The sequence below is a fragment of the Numenius arquata genome, chromosome 6 (assembly GCF_964106895.1).
Source record: "Numenius arquata chromosome 6, bNumArq3.hap1.1, whole genome shotgun sequence".
Classification (NCBI taxonomy): Eukaryota; Metazoa; Chordata; class Aves; order Charadriiformes; family Scolopacidae; genus Numenius; species Numenius arquata.
In genome coordinates, this window is record NC_133581.1 from 11,658,633 (window position 1) to 11,675,829 (window position 17,197).

The window sequence follows — 17,197 nt, forward strand, 5'->3', positions numbered from 1 at the left end:
GAGGGATGGGATGGGATGGGATGGGATGGGATGGGATGGGATGGGATGGACAAACCTGGGGCTCCACTGTGAAAGCACCTGAATGGGAAACATAAGGGACTGTGACCGGAGTAATTATGAACCCTCAGTGTAATACACCCTGCTTCGTTAGCCTCAGCAAGAGCATGTCCCAAGTTTATATATCTGTAAATGTTCCTCTTTGTGGCTCATGGCTGAAATTACGAATGTTGGATATTTGCATTGCCCCTTTTACTTGCCCAAACTTAGTTGTTTTTTTTTTACTTTGTATCTCAGCAACAAAGAACATGAAGCAGACTGGACTTCAGCCTCACTTAAATCCTCAACATTTTGCAACCATTTTGTTCTTGTGCACTCATGTTGATCTGTGTATGTTCAGCCCCGGAGATTAAGATGATCACAGTTGTCCTTTAAGTCTACCCTAGCAAGGCAGGGCAAAGGAAGCTGGAAAACTTCTAGACAAAATGGTGGTGTGAAGCAAGTTGGCAGATGTGGGTCTTCACAGCAAGGACTGGCGCTTTGTAGTCAGTTGAACCAACCCCTGTTACTGTTCCAATGCTGTCCAGACACAGCAGTTCTGGATTGTTTTCCCCATATGCCTCCTCCCTAAAACAAGGATATTTTAACTCTCCACGCTTCTGTTGGTAAATGGCCTCAGCAGACACCTCTTGTGGGTTTCTCTGTTGGGGAATTCTCACTCAGATGCTTCATTCATTTCTGTTTACACTCTATAGACTGCTAATTGCGATGGTCACACAGACTGATACCAGGTCTCTGTTTATGCTGGTTGGCTGCATGCAGATCTTGCATGGAGGTGAGGCACCAGTGCTAGCTCTTACCACCGTTTGCTTTCCTGTCCTAAAGGTTAGCCTCCTTGTCACCAGTACCACTCCTTGTTGAGTCTGGCAACAAGCATGGGGCATGAAAAGTACTCAGCTGCTGTCCTACAGGGTTTTTAGTAGCTGGATGATTCTCGGTGACTCAAGGAGGGCTGGTCTTGAGGAGTGGTTTGATGCCAAAGCTATTAAAACTGATGCTACCTTTGGACTGAGACAAAAGACAAGGAGTTTGAGGGTAGATCTAAAAGAACCTTATGCTGCCTGCAATGAGTGCCTCTAGCTTCATCAGCTGGTGAGTCACTTAGGAGTGTCTAATTTAGTGGTTCTTAGGAAACAAAACTTTAGCAACCAGCTCTCCTGTTTAGACTGGTGTGAGGGAGAAGTCAAGGGCTTGCTTCACTGCAGCCTGATGCAAAGCAATCGTAGAATCATAGAATGGTTAAAGTTGAAAGGGACCTTAAAGATCATCTGGTTCCAACTCCCCTGCCATGGGCAGGGACACCTCCCACTAGAGCAGGTTGCTCAAAGCCCCATCCAGCCTGGCCTTAAACACCTCCAGGGATGGGGCGTCCACAACTTCCCTGGGCAACCTGTGCCAGTGTCTCACCACCCTCACAGTGAAGAATTTCTTCCTAATATCTAATCTAAATCTCCCCTCTTCCAATTTAAAACTGTTACCCCTTGTCCTGTCACTACACTTCCTGACAAAGAGTCCCTCTCCGGCTCTCCTGTAGGCTCCCTTCAGATATTGGAAGGCTGCTATGAGGTCTCCCTGGAGCTTTCTCTTCTCCAGGCTGAACAATCCCAGCTCTCTCAGTCTGTCTTCATAGAAGAGGTGCTCCAGCCCTCTGATCATCTTCATGGCCCTCCGCTGGACTCCTTCCAACAGGTCCACGCCCTTCCTGTGTTGAGGACTCCAAAGCCGGACACAGTACTCCTGGAGGGGTCTCACAAGTGCAGAGTAGAGGGGTGGAATCACTTCCCGTGACCTGCTGGCCACACTTCTCTTGATGCAGCCCAGGATGCGGTTGGCTTTCTGGGCTGCCAGTGTGCACTGCTGGCTTATGTTGAGCTTCTCATCCACCAACACCCCCAAGTCCTTCTCCTCAAGGATGCTCTCCAGCCATTCTCCGCCCAACCTGTATTTGTGCCTGGGATTGCCACATCCCAGGTGCAGGACCCTGCACTTGGTCTGGTTGAACTTCATGCAATTTGCATGAGCCCACCTCTCAAGCCTGTCCAGGTCCCTCTGGATGGCATCCCCTCCCTCCATCATGTCGACCGCGCCACCGAGCTTGGTGTCATCTGCAAACTTACTGAGGGTACACTCTATCCCACTGTCCATGTCTCCAACAAAGATGTTGAACAGCACTGGTCCCAGTACCGACCCCTGAGGAACACCACTCATCACAGGCCGCCAACTGGACATCAAGCCGTTGACCACAACCCTTTGAGTGCGACCATCCAGCCGGTTCCTTATCCACCAAGTGGTCCATCCATCGAATCCATAACTTTCCAATTTTGAGACCAGGATGTTGTGCAGGACAGTGTCAAATGTTTTGCATAAATCCAGGTAGATGACGTCTATTGCTCTGCCCTTGTCCACCAAATGTGTGGCAGTATCGTAAAAGGCCACTAAATTTGTCAGGCATGATTTGCCCCTGGTGAAGTCATTTTGGCTGTCTCCAATCACCTCCTTATTTTCCATGTGCCTTAGCAGAGATTCCAGGAGGATCTGCTCCACGATCTTGCCAGGCATGGAGGTGAGGCTGACTGGCCTATAGTTCACTGGGTCTTCTTTTTTTTCTTTTTTGAATATGGGGGTTACGTTCCCCTTTTCCCAGTCAGTGGGAACTTCACCAGATTGCCACGATTTCTCAAATATGATGGAAAGCGGCTTAGCAACTTCATCCACGAGCTCCCTCAGGACCCATGGGTGGATTTCGTCAGGACCCATGGACTTATGCACTTTCAGGTTCCTTAAGAGGTCTTGAACCTGATCTTCTCGTACTGTGGGCAGTTCTTCATTCGCAGAGCCCCTGTTTTTGCCTTCCATGACTTGGGCAGTGTGGTTAGACCCCTTGCTGGTGAAGACTGAGGCAAAAAAGCAAAGCAATGTTGGATGCTTCCTTTCCAATTTGGTAGTTTTCCAGCAAGCTTGCTCTAGTGTGGAGATTTGGCAGACTGCAGGAGAGCTGTGAATGGAACACACTGCTACGACATTGGAAATCTTGGGCAAGATGCTCACCAGGCATAAGTCAGTAGAACCCCTGTGTTTTATACGTAATGAATCACCTCTCATACAGACTGACAGACACTGCGATAACACAGTGCAGCGTGTGTGCTGCTGACCAGTAACATGGTATCATGGGATCTGCGATGCTGGGTTCGTATCCTGCCTTTTTTTGCTCCTCCATTCCTATTCACATCATCTGGCCCTGGAGGGCATCTGCTCCTGATGCCCTCCTCTACCTCTTCCACACCAAAGCTGAGGAGCACCCAGGGCCTGGATTGTCATGGGGGGGAGAAGGTAAGAGGGAGGATGAGTGAAAGAGAATTGCAGCCCGCTCTCCTCTTTTGGCTGATGGTGCTCTCAGAGGTCTCAGCCCTTGGATAAATGGAGCCACTGGCCTCACACTGAAATGGCTCTGAAGTATCATGGTATGGTTTTGGCACTGAGTGATTCCAGTAGCATCACTCGTCACCATTCCCACAGTGATCCAGTATGTAACACTGTCCAGTCTGTAAACCCTTCTTTCTCCCAGAGAAAAAGGAACTAAAATGAGGGGTACTGTGCTAATTTCAAAGCGGATGCCCTCAATCAAGAGTGCATCAAAATAGACACTGATCCCACTCATTCCCAGCATGACCAGCATAATGTCAATGTTTTTTATTACCAGTATGTTTCCATTGTGCAGCAGTTACATCTATTTTTACCAAGCTTGGATATGCAGGGAAAAGAAAAAGAGCACTAGAAGAAGAATGAGTTAAGGAAAGCCAGCTAGTCTGAAGCTGAGGTTCACAATTTTAATCTGTTGAAACAGCAGTACATTAATTTAAAATAGTGCCATATGGATGCTTTCCACTTTTTCTTACCACAATGTATTATTCCATCACTGCCCACCAGTAGCTTGTTTTATGCCTGCTTCATAGCATCTTGCGTTGAATCTGGTCTCCAAAACCAGACTGTAACTTTCCAGAATCATCAGGCTGTGTCACTAAGTGTATATGATATGAATTTTTTCAGAAGTGAATTTTGGTGGTGAAAAGGAGAGGATTCCTCTGCAGGAAACCATTAATTGTCTCAAGTCCCATTTTAATCTACAGGATTTGAGTCTACAGCTCTGCTCTCCTTGGCCTGTGCCCTCACTGTAGTCTCATCATGAGGCTGTGCTGCCCCTTACAGGCAGATGCTGTAGCCAGGAATGTAGGCACAGTGGGTGAGAAAAAGTGAAGAAAGGAATCTGTTTCTATACCCCATTAACTAGTCTTGGACAGTTAGCGGCATCATGTATTGTTATTAACATATCCTACCTTCAGGATTCCCTGCCATCACTATAAAATGCATATAGATGCAGACTACGTCCATGATCTGGGTCTTAAGAAGATAAACTGAACAGACTTCCTCCTTACTCTTTACTTTTGCAAGGTAGAATAATTATCCTTGTCTCAGTAGGGCCAGGATTTCGACTGACAATTGAGAGAGCTGAGGCAAGGTTCAGAGTTAGACCCAAAGCTGTAACAGCTTGGGAACTGTCTTTGGACACTATTCTTGGCCCTATCCCTGGCTCTTCCTCTGACCAAGCACTTCTCCGTGTCTCTGTTATCTCTCTGTTAAAACAGGATTATTCTGCTAAACCACTTTAATACAGGGCTTTGGGAGAGGCTGGAGAATGCCCTTGAAATACTGATGGAAAAACCATTGCAGTTCTCACTTTGTAGAAATGTCCATATATAGCCAAACTTAGGCAGTTTCCAAGTAGATTTATTTATCCTAGAGAGACTGCGTGCTCTGTGGCTTTCTCCAACATTACTCTGCTCCTCAGGTTTACATTCCCAGGGGCTGAATCCTGGAAAGATCAGCTTTGAAGGACATGTTATGACATATCTCTTCCAAGAAGTACAAGTCTCCCTGTCCTGGCTTTATATTCCGTCCGTTGTCAGATAACCTAAAAGGAGCCTAATCCACTGCCGTTAGTGTTACACATTGGCAGCAAAGTGAGACTAGCGATGCTTTGTGCAATGAGCATACCACACATGGATGGGTGCATGTGCTGCTGCACCTTTCCCCCCTAGTGTTTCAGTTGTTTAATGTCTCTGTTAACTTTCAGAGAAAATGTGAGAGGTGAAGAAATATTGTTCTTCGTTGGGGGGCAAAGCATGGCGTTCTGTGACTTTTTCCCAGTCGCTTCATAACTCGCTGGTAGAGCTAAGGGACAGTTTGGATCTCCTTGTTCCTAGCTGTTTGTGCAAGACACTGCCCGTGGCTGCGATGCCCCTGATCTGGTCGGTGATGCTGCTCGTCAGGGTGGTTCTGCATTTGCCAGAGTGCTTTGGCGAGCAGGGTGAGTCACGGGGAGTTTAGCTGACCACGGGGGGGTGTGTGTGCTCCCCGTGGAGGCGTGCCAAACACATGCCATGATCAAAACATTTTTGTTACTTACCTGCCTCATGTCCAGGCTGGCCAGGGCTGCATAGGATGGTGTGGTTGGCAGCAAACTGATGTGTTCCTGGCTCTGCCATGGCACAAAAGCCCTTTGTGAATTTCTGCCCCCCACAGTGAGTCTAGGATTGCTAAATTCCCAGAAAAGGCCATTCCTCCCACGGTGACAGAGCAGGTCTCCATCCCAGTACAAATCCCTTTGGGAGCTCCTCTTTTTCTTTTGGGAGCTTACCAATGACACCACTGCTGCTTTTGTCCCTGTCCTCGTTTCCTCCCTGACACTCTGGCTGGCCTCTCTGCAACCTGCTCACCTGCTGTCTGAAGTGACCTTTCTCCTGGGTGATGGACAACCACCTCCTTGTTTTTTTTCATGAGCGGTTGCCCATTGTCTGAAGTAGGAGAAGCTCACTCATCAGCATCTTGATGCAGAAAGCAGAAAGCCCGCCCACTGTTGTGCTTCTCACTTGCAGAGAGGTGGTCAGCTGTGATGGCTTCCAGTTCCCAATGGTTTTCCAAGTGACAATAAATGTCTTTGCACATTTAGTCTGCTTCTGGGGCTGGACAAGTGTAGGCTAGGCTGGTCCACAAGCACCAAGGTTCTGCAAGGCGCTGTGCAGCTCTGCCTTTGCTGGCAGGGCCACCTCTTACCACTAATGCCGAGGTAAACCTTGAGTGTCTCCAGCGTCAGCAGAAAGGTTGGCGCCAGGAGGAGTGCTGCCCGGGCATAGCCCAAGCCTGGTGGGCGCCACTTGAGCCTCCTTGGGACCTGGCCTGGAGTATCAGATCCAGGGCGATGATCTGAGGAGACAGGCTTCTGCGGGACTACTTTCTCTTCCCAGCAAGGGCACGGTTTCTCAATTTGTCCCAATTCAAATAACAAATAAGGCTGATTGATTTAACCAAAAATATCAGGAGTAATTTTTTAACCATAGAAATCCACTTCAGTAGCAACATTTTGTAAACATGGCTCAAAATTAGGCTTCAATCACCATGTCTGTGTATCGCCGTGGTCTGTATTGCACTTGGCCCACCTCCAGGAACCCACTTGATATCCATGAGAGACTTCCAGCAGGGAGGGAATCCAGGCTGTGCAGTGGCCACTGACACCACTCTTTCGACAATAGGGATTTTTTTCTAGCCTGCTCAAATGTGGGGGATATATTTTATATTTATGGTCAGCAATAACTGGAGAGATGTTCCCCTCTTCAGCTGTTATATCTGAATCTGGGCCCTAGGGATCTCTTGCAAGACGATGGCATTCAGCAGCACAAAAAATTTGATTTTTAGGTGCTGTGACTCTCTTGGCCTAAATACTGCCCTATAAACCATAAATAATATGCATAATAACATTACAATTTTTGTGGTATCATGTTCTCATAGCAAGGCTTCAAGGTCATGCTAGCTTTTTTTGTAGTCATCTGACAGGATGCCTAATTCTTTATCAAGTTCTGGTTGGTAGCTGAGAGTCTCATGCTTCCTGATGATAGCTGTCACCACAGGGTCCCTACTGTCTTCCAAATAATCGGTAGAAGGGGACAAGGGAAATGGACCACAAAGGGGATGTATGTGCCACCTACCATCTGTCACATATACCTTATTGCATGGCAGGGGCCAAATCCTGCTGATGTACAGATTTCTTCCTGCAGGCATGTTTTCCTGCCTGCTCATAAACCTATGAGGAAGTGCCTGCACCTTGCAAATTGCATGAAGGACCAGGACCTCTGTGTACCAGCCTAATCTCACTGCTGAGGACTATGTCTAGCTGTGGAAATCGATTCAAGATGACTAGGTAGGAACACTTGTATCTCAGCACTCAGCTTGCTCCCCTCTACTGCATCTGGAAGTTATCTCAACAATCATAAATCCCAAAAATAGAAATTGAGAGTTCTTTGTGCTTACCAGTTTATAAATGTTTCACATTTTCAGGTTCTTTCCCTGCAACTTTGAAGGGGCTCAAAACAGACTCCTTAGGAAAAACACACACCATGCCTCCTTCCACACCTCTGCCTGAACAGTGGTGACCGCTGCATCATCTGCCAAGTCCAAAGAATCAGCTAGTCTGAGGTGTGAGAAAATTAAGTAAAGTGCCTCTGCTGGTGGATGTCTGACAAAAGGAAACATCCCTGGTTTACTCAGAGAATGTGGATTGGTAAGAAAACAAGGTGACTGAAGTGATTTCATGTCAAGGTTTTGTCAGGGAAATGTATTGGACTTCATACCTCTGCTACTGAGGGCTTTAAGCTTCTAAACCCATGGAATCTAATTTCTGAAAAACATGGTGATGAGAGTGGAAAGGAGAAAAACTCTTCACCAAGTAAGGTGAAGAGAATAGAGAATTAATAGGGAATGAATACAGCCAGCATCTGTAGTGACCCAACAAGGAGATTAATTCAATGTGAGACTTCACACCAATGACTGAAATGAGGTTTTAAGAGAACCTGTTTGTTTGGGGTTTTGGTTTGGTTTTTGTGTTTGGATTGTTTTGAGGTTTTTTGATTTGTTGGTTTGTTGTTTTTTTAAAGTCTACACGAGGACTTCTGTGTCCTTTAAATAGGCTATTTCTTCAGACTTGACCTCATAATGAAAGCAAGCCAGTAACTTTTCATGGCTCAAGGTCTAAATGTTGCCAAGAGATAAACTATTTATAGGCTTAACACCTGACTGGGTGTTAAATAGCTCTTGCTGATAAACTTTTTGGTGCAGAATTATCACTTCAGACTGAGACTGGACTGAAAACCCAAAGACCTGCAATGCTTGAAAGGATTCAGGTAGGATTTAAGATCTATATAAGAAAGTGCATTTAATGCATCTTCTGTAAGGTATGTGTAACTCAGCAGGATTAGAGACTTTGGAAATGATAGACAGGTCCTTTACCTCTATGTAAACAACACATCAGTGAATTTACTTAAAAGAAAATCACCAAAGTGTTTAAATACAGCATTAAAACACAAATAGGTTTATCTACACCAAATGAGTCTTCTGCAAGCTGGATCTATGTTTAACAGCCTCCACTGGGTGGTAGCCCCCCTCATTCTAACACAAATATTCTCTTGACCTCAGTATATTTGTTATAAAAGCAAGAGAAAAAGGTATCAAAGCTTATTGGACTGACTTGCTTGTTTGGAGAAGCTGACAGAGCGTAGTTGATCTTAGACATGTGGGAGGGGGTCAGGGAGCAGGACTGTATTCATTTTATAGTCCAATAAATGTTTCAACGTATCACAACCCTCTTGGTTGCCTTGCATGGGGCTACAGGGGTCACAACCAATTTGCTCAAAAACATTGAGCTATAAAACAGTCTGGGGCCTTTTCTACTGCAACTCTGGTCCTCTAATAAATAAGTGGGAAAAATAGACCATGTCTCTCACAAAAGGGTGGAAGCAGAAATTCAGAGCTGCCTCTCGTCCACACTGCTTCCATGCAAGCAAGTGCTCTGGAGCCATTTTAAGGCAAGGTCCATAGTCACCTGGAGGGAGAGAACCCAACCATGGTCAAAACCTAAAGTCCTGGGGGCTGGGGATGTGCCTGTGCAGTCTGAGAAAAGTGTTAAGCAAGGCCAATAGGCTACAACTTGTCCAGGCAGGTTTCTTCAGGTTAGCTCTACCCGGGTGTTGCACGGTTGTGTGGAGCCAGGAACATAACAGAGCTGAGAGCCAACGATGGTAATGGGAAGCAAGGTGGTCAGAAGGCCCAGGGTGCTTATAGCCACCGCCAGTGCAGTCTTTGCTTGCAGGAATAGTGTGGTGGAGCCGTCCAAGAGTCACTGCCCTCTCCCTCATGCACAGAAGCCCTACTGACTGCAGTACATGGTTGGAATCTGCAGGTCCCTGTGCAAGAGGCATGCTTTAGACTCCACCTTCAACAGCAGACAAGCTCAGCAAGGCAGAAATGCAACACATACTTTGTGAATCCTTTCAGTAACTTCACGTCACCTTGGCCTAGCAGACAACATCATCAGTTAGCTGCCGTGATGCTGCTAAGCTGGACTATGCAGTCCTGACTTACTTTCTTCCCAAGCACAGTTGTATTGGTAAGTTAAGGAAGGTTTCTGTCCCTTGTGCTGGTATCAGCTGTAGAACTGTGTGCTCCTAGTTCCCAACCATAAGGCTATGCAGATCCCGTGGTCAAACTGGGCTGCAGCTATTATAGAAGGGATCTGGCTCCCTTGTCCTCTACCTTGACAGTGCTGACCGGGCACCCAGGCTCAGCCCCAGGAACATGGGTCTGACTTGCTCCAGGCTGTTCCTGCCATCAGCTGCCAGCTACAGCACCAGCACCTCTCTGCACAGCTGGCTGCTGGTGACTGCATTGGCTGCACCACAGCTCAGGAGCAAAGGGAGGCAACGACAGCTGCTGTTATTACAGTGAAAGAGCCAGTAGGTGCCTTAGAGCAACACTGTCAGGCAATTTGTCACTGGTTTTCATTAGGAAATCTTCATATTCTTCGTATTTAGCAACTTTCCTCTGTACCTTTTGCTGCTGGCAAAGAAACAGCAGAAATACACAAGACTATTTTATAAAAGTTAGTTCAAACAGTGAGAATGAAACATGTTGTTAAAGGGATCCTTTGGTGTCAAAGGAGCTTTTAATTGTGCTATAGGCCACATGAAGAGGGTTTTCATGTTGTTGGAGTAGTTTGTAAAAACAACTACACTTTGAGGGAGAAATCGAGCAGTTCTGGCAGTTCAGCCTCCCAGTGGCTCCTGAAATAATAGGAATGTTAATAATCATAATACTTAATAATAGCATGTATTAATGTCCTGTGGTACTAGACATTAATGAGCTTTTCTCCCAAATACCATGTACAGTGTTCATTAAAGGCAGGCTTGGACCAGACGGGCGCAGGCAGGGAGAGCTGAGTAGAGCAGGGGAGCCGAGAGCCTGTCTGGGACAAGGGGAACTTGGCTGGCTTAAGGCTGGCAAGAAAGTATCCCAGAGTGGAAACCAGTGCTTTCTATAAATAAAGCAAGGGCATAACACTAGGGAGAATGAAGAGCCAGTTCAGCTAAAGAACAGAGTTGGCAGCAAAAAAAATAAAGGGCCATGAGTGATTTAGAAGAAAGTTTGTAATCAGAGAAGTGTTGAACAATGTATCACTGGGTGTAACGGGAGCTGGGGCTAAAGCCATGCTGGACACCATCCCTTTGCATACTGTCATTGCCAGCTACAGCCTTCTGAAAGCCCTCCAATGCTGGAGGTGCCTAAACTGCTTAGCACTGTCCCCTAGGCACTGAGAGTCTCCTGGGAGCCGGGAGCTCTGTGTCCCTGTGCACCCAGCACTGCTCAAGATGAGCAGCTTCGTGCTTTTGCTCACACCTGAGCCCCATCAGAAGTGGCTGATCATCAGCTGATGTCCTGGGGGTTAAACCTGGAGGGTTTCTCACCCTGGGGTTTCAGCGGGCTGTCAGGTCCAAGCCCCCAACAATATTCAAGAGCCTTGAATTTTTAAGCCAATATTTTAAGCCTGACTAGAGGAGGGGGAGGCAGTGCTCCACTACCCACACTTTACACAGCTTCTTCACTGACAGCCAGGCTAGATAACAGGGGCTAATTCCCACTGACTGCAGAAAGAATCTGAGCTCCCAAATCTTGAGTCCCCTTTGGCTATAAATCAAGATTTGCATTGCCCAGCTCAGCAGTTCTTGCAGCCCCTTACTGTGTCTAGCCCAGATTTCCTTGCTAATTTCTGATGGATCTCATGATATTCTGAATAAGGATTGTATATCATGTTTACTAGCAACAGTAGGGGACAAGGCTGAAAGATGCAATAGGTCTCTTTTGAGTACCTTGCTCCTATTACCAATACTGTACTATCATGCAAATTTGTTTTATTAAGTAAATAATTGGAACAACGGACATACATGAAATTGGATGAGACTGTGTGCAGAGAGGCAGCCCTGTGTTACAGTCTGATATTGTGGCAGGCGGGACTTAGCCCTTACCTGACTCTCAATTTTTTGAGCTATGCTGCCAGTTTATTTTTCTCTCCCTCTGTAATTTCATTGAACTCTACTTCTGCTTGTTAGTTTGGATTGCTCATTTCCTCTTCACACTGTTGGCCTTATAAAATCTTAACAAACTTAAGAGCTTGATTCCTGTTCTGGCACAAAAGAAATGAAATGGTACATTTAACAGGTTCGTGAGGGTAGATTTAGATTAGATATCAGGGACAAATTTTTCACTATGAGGGTGGTGAGACACTGGCACAGGTTGCCCAGGGAAGTTGTGGATGCCCCATCCCTGGAGGTGTTTAAGGCCAGGTCGGATGGGGCTTTGAGCAACCTGCTCTAGTGGGAGGTGTCCCTGCCCATGGCAGGGGGGTTGGAACTAGGTAATCTTTAAGGTCCTTTCCAACCTAAACCGTTAAATGATTCTATGATGTACTCCATTCAGGGACTTGGTAAACTTTCAGATTATCCAGTGTCCTGGATAGATTTATTAGCCTCCAGGAGATCAAGTCCCAAACAGTTGAAGTGTTTACACGGGGAATGGAACATGGGGAAAGACGTTGATGTAATAACTCACCTCAGCATCATTGCTGTACCTAACCCAAAGGATTTTATAGCACAAGCAAAGACCTAGGATTCAGCCTATGCAGGCTGCAGCACTGACTCGGGGGTCATGGTAAAACACTAAAGTCACTCTTGCCACGACATGCGGGATGTGCACTTGGGGGAAAGGGAGAGAGACAGCAAGCACTCTACTCTCCCTTGGACAAAGACTATCATCTTCAGCTCTTCCCTTCCTCGAATGCACTATGCCTGCTGCTTAAATTTCCTACTGATTGCACCATGTGTGAATATGCAAACACTCCCCGTGAACAGCCAGAAGAGAGTAACCGAGAGATGGGGCAGGACTAAACCCTGACACCAGGGCTCTCCCTCCTAGCACAGAGTGAGAAGGATGTTTACATCTTGTTGCACTTGGCGGCCAGCTCTGCTCTCTGCTGAGACGCAGCTTCCGTCCTTGCTTTAATTTCTTGCCTCTTGGCAATGAGCTCTGCTGTGACACGATTGACTTCGACCTCTCTCTTCAGAAGCAAAGTCTTCTGGAGTGTGTTTGCACTGCTTTCCAGCGTCTTGCTGGGGACCTACCAACAGAACTGGCTTTGCAAGTCAGTAAAGGCACACAGCAAATCCCTTTGCACTTGCATAAAGCCAAGTCAGAGCACAATAACTCTTTGTCCTAAAGCTGGCCAAAATCTCAAGTTCTACCTCTTCACCCTCACAGAACAGGTGTATACTTTACATGGTGACCTCAAACCAGAACAGGAGTGTGACAGTTTTTAGAAGTTCAAGTTTTGTCAAAATAAATCATGAGACTTCCTTAGGTTATGCTAGGAGCCATCATGACCCAAGGTCCCATCCTGCCACAGCCCCCAAGAAGCATAAAGCCCTTCAGTAAGGGCTGCAGCTTCGCAGCAGCAAAGGGGATGGTGGTGGGCTGGGCGGTACTTGCACTTTTATGACCAGTGAGGCTGGTGGGACACTGCCATGTGGGTCTCAGCAGCTCTCAGAGTCTCTGACATCCATGGAGCTGGCTGGGTCAAGATGGGAAACGCCCAGACTGTAGCCAAACCTCACTCAGTGCTGTCTTAATGCTGGTTTTGGTGCACATTGATTTAAATGAATAGTAAGTTGTCGCACACTGGCTTTTGTGGGACAAAGTTGCTAGATACGGGTCTAACCTCCAGAAAGATGTAACCTTGTGTGGGGTTTTTAATTGAGTAGAAGGCATCCTGCTTATCTCTAGGCATTTTCAAAGAGGTGCCAAAGTTAGAAGATTAACCAACTCTGAAGCTGATGAACAAAAATAAACATCCTGAAAGGTCAGTGCAGTCCACCTTAGCTCTGCAGTGCCCAAGGAGGTACCACCTCTCTCTCTCATGATTCAGGGAGGTGTAAGGTGATGAGACTGTAGAGCATTGCTCAGTGCCTACAGTTATGTTGAACGAACCTGGGCAAAGGAGCTGGAAAGGTGCCAAGGCACGTCCTGCTTTCTGCACAGAGGAGGGAGTACCTGAGGAGTACCTGAAATGTGTCATGAACCAAAGTCCATAACTACAGATGCTAGTGGTGAAGACTTGGAACTAAGAGTTATTTCCTACACAGTATGCTTTTCTTCTTTCGTGGCATTCCTAATTTGTTACCTTTTTCTTATCATGAATAACTGGGTTTCGGTTGCTATATGTATATAAAAATGCATATTTTTTTGATGTATTGTTTTCTTTGAGGGAAATCCCCATATAAAAATGTGGCTCAGCTCAAATTTGAACAGACACTTTGAATGTATTGTATGCTTGGTTCCCTGCACTCATGACACCACCTCACCTCAGCTGCCGATACACTGTACTAAGGTAATTTTCCTGAAGAACAGAGTGCCACGCGCTCACTTCTCTAGGGGCCCAAACTTGGATCCAAAGGGCAACAGACAAATAGCTGGAAACATCTGGGTTGAGCTTGGCTGACACACGCACTGTGCACTGAGAGGGCAGAAGTTTATTTAAGAGTTAAGAGTTTGCGTTGAATTAAGGAGAGAATGCCATTCCCTGAGACTGTCTGACACATACATAAATAGATAAAGAGATTCATCCAACATTACAGATGATGGGAATGTGAGTGACACCTTTGTCCTCCTCTTCCCTGGGAAAATACACAACAGTCAATCAAATCAACCAAAGCATCACCAAATCATGAATTTCTTACTTGGTGTTCACTTGTCTGTACATGCTGAAATGGCCTTTGGCTTCAGCAGGCATTTTGCCCTTAGAAGAGTTCATAGCTGACCTCTGTGTGAAGCTGTTGAAGAGAGTCACCCAAGGATATGCAGAAAAAGCTCAATGTCATGCAGGAGTGCCAATCTTTCTGGCCTCACACCCACACTATAAGAGTAAGAAGAGCAAGACCCATTCCTCATCTCTCAGAGAGGGTTGGAGGTTACCATTTCTCTTCTCCCCGCCTGGAGAGCAGAGGAAGGGACTGACCATACGTTAGTACTGATGATGTTGTCTTTCATCTAGGCCGTGCAGGGCAAAATTGTAGGTCGCCTTGGTTATCTTCCATCCAGACTTGGACTCTCTCTGCTGGCAGGTAACTCCACCAATGTGGGGCAAAACGTTGGTATCAGCCAGAAAACTACTCAATTGACATGTTTTTTAAAAATTAGCATTACTTATTTGCCAGTAAAGACTGGCCAGGCAACAACTTCCATCATGTTTCTTTTGATAATATTTGTAGTTACTGATTTTCTGTTGAGACACGATTATTTAATACTTTGCCCAAGTCATAAGCTCAATGATGTTGATGTAGATTGGAATGGAATTGGTTATATTCATTAGTGTTATAATCAGATAAGCTAGAAGAGCTGAGGGCAGGATGCATCCCTTGTCTCTAGTAGATTTGTCATCAGCTTACTGAATGCAGTGATGGTTTGAAAAGTTCTTTAAAAATTTATGAATTGATGACAGGGGAAGTTTAATATTCTGATTTTTATAAAGTTTGATTGGTTTCAAAAACAATTACACTACTTGGAAAATTTTATTTTATGAAGCAAGGCCATTTCAGTCATTTTTGCTATTTCAACATATCTTTTAGCTTCAATATAAAGTTAAATGGTAATGTAACAAGAAATCTGTTGTATTTTATTAGATTCTGCTTTTTAAAGAAAGACTACACTGCATATTTACAATCAGATCAATATTTTGCTTCTGGAATCAGACTTTGTATAGGAAATATCAGCCTGCAGTGATGAGATTTGTTTCCTAATACACTTCTTAACCCTGATAATTGTAATGCATTGTCATGGCAAACAATCACACAGCAATGCTCGGTAGTGCACAATAGCAAATATGACAAAGAGAAGAGTCTCTTTCATCGCTCTGGCATCAGCACTTTCAATGCCAAAGGGGTTTTGGTCTGGGTGTTTATAGAGATGACCATACTTTGAAATGTTCTGCATACAAAATGAATGGGTGTTTTTATAAACATATATATCTATATGGGCAGGGCTCCTTATGAGGACAAGTGGACTAAATACAGACTGAGGGAATATAAAACAGACCCGTCCAGCTTCTTGACAAGTTGGTGCAAAGATTATACTTTAGTACTGCACTCAGGGGCCAGGCAGCAAATACATTGCATCATATTGCACAATGGGGAAAGGCATTCAGGAGGGAGGCAGGTTTTCCAGCAGGAGCATTCAACCCAGAAGTTACCAACATGAGCCTTTGTATCGCACTTCTCTTTTAAGTTTGACACCATAGTCAAAATCTGAAGATTTGAAATTTTACAAATTTGCAAGCCCAGATCCTGATAGGCAAGATTGACGTATATTTATCAGTATAATTCAGAGTGTGGTCGTCTCTTGAATAGATCCTTCTATATGGATGGATGCTAAACATCTGAGGATTTTCTTCAGATGAAATGTTTGTCCTGCCACCTCTGCAGAGACTAATTCAGTGGACACAACTTCTGGAGTCTTGGAGAAAGCATCTGGTCTCAGGTTTTACAAATGGAAAAAAAAGAGATGCAGTCCCCGCTACTAATTTTCCACTGGGAACAGAATAAGCCTGGCAGATACGGGACGAAAAATGAGGCTTCTCTTCCAGGGTTAGTCCCATTCAAAATGTCTTAAGTGATCTTATGCATTTGATTTGTTTATGGTTATAAATTTTGGAAGTCTAGAGTCTTTTATTACTGGTGGTGGAGGTCTTTGAGGGCAAGCTGCAAGAGAATGGTCTTGAAATGTGCAGAACTAATGGGCATGTCTGGTGTGTTGCCGATTCATTTGAAGAGATGCTCTATTAGAAAGAAATGCTGCCAACACACATGGGAAGGACTGTGCCCCTCGGATCTTTTGCACCATTTTGAGAAGGCTGATGGGCAAGTCAGCTAGACGTAGGCAACTGGGCAAGTAGGTTTGGGCAGCAATTTAGATAAAGCAGCTGATGCATGTATGTGTCAGAGCTCTATGGTATGTGAATAGATTTCACAGTGGTGGCCACATTATGGTTGAGAGATAGATTAGATGGACTCACGTGTGAACAGCAGCTGCACATACTCAGTTTCCCAGATCGGCTCTAGGCTCTTCTGGGGCTGAGTCAACCAGTTGTGCACATATGTGTCATATTATACATGGTGGTGTTCTAGCTTTTTATTTTTATTGACTCCATATTATCTGCTATAAATTCTGACTTTGCAATGATGAATCATCTCACTGCCTTCTACAGTCTCCCTCCCCTATGGTGCAAGACAGATTTAAATTCAGTCAGTGCCTACTGACATCATCCCAGTTTGTTTTTATTTTCTGGGATGCCACCCTTTAATGCACAGCACTAAGTTTACTGATAGAGCTGTTTTACATGTACAGGAAAGTTACTACTCATTCATTCTTCCTTTTTGTACTAAACTCTTTAGAAACACTGTTGTTTCTGAAAAATCCCCAACCAGCAAGGTCCCCATAAAAGTTTATTCTCTTAAATTCAAGGGCGTGGCAGGGTTTGAAATTGTCACCTACCTGTATTCACCCAACTGGGTCAGCAAAACCTTTATTTTGATGTTCTGCTAATATGCATACTGTGCTTTTCATCTTTATGATGATTTTTTTCCAGAGGATGCTTAGCCAGTACAGAACTCTGACCTGTCCACCCACGATGGTAAAGACATATCCTTCTTAAGAC

General features: G+C 45.3%; 1 protein-coding gene across 1 annotated transcript in view; it reads left to right on the forward strand.

The window, feature by feature from the left end:
• The first annotated feature begins 8,216 nt into the window (after positions 1–8,216).
• The window catches only part of ASB2 (ankyrin repeat and SOCS box containing 2), a 51,506-nt gene continuing 42,525 nt past the window's right edge, over positions 8,217–17,197 (forward strand). The window contains exon 1 of the mRNA XM_074148383.1: positions 8,217–8,288. The gene's annotated coding sequence lies outside the window, so the exon portion shown is untranslated. The remainder of the gene's footprint in view (positions 8,289–17,197) is intronic.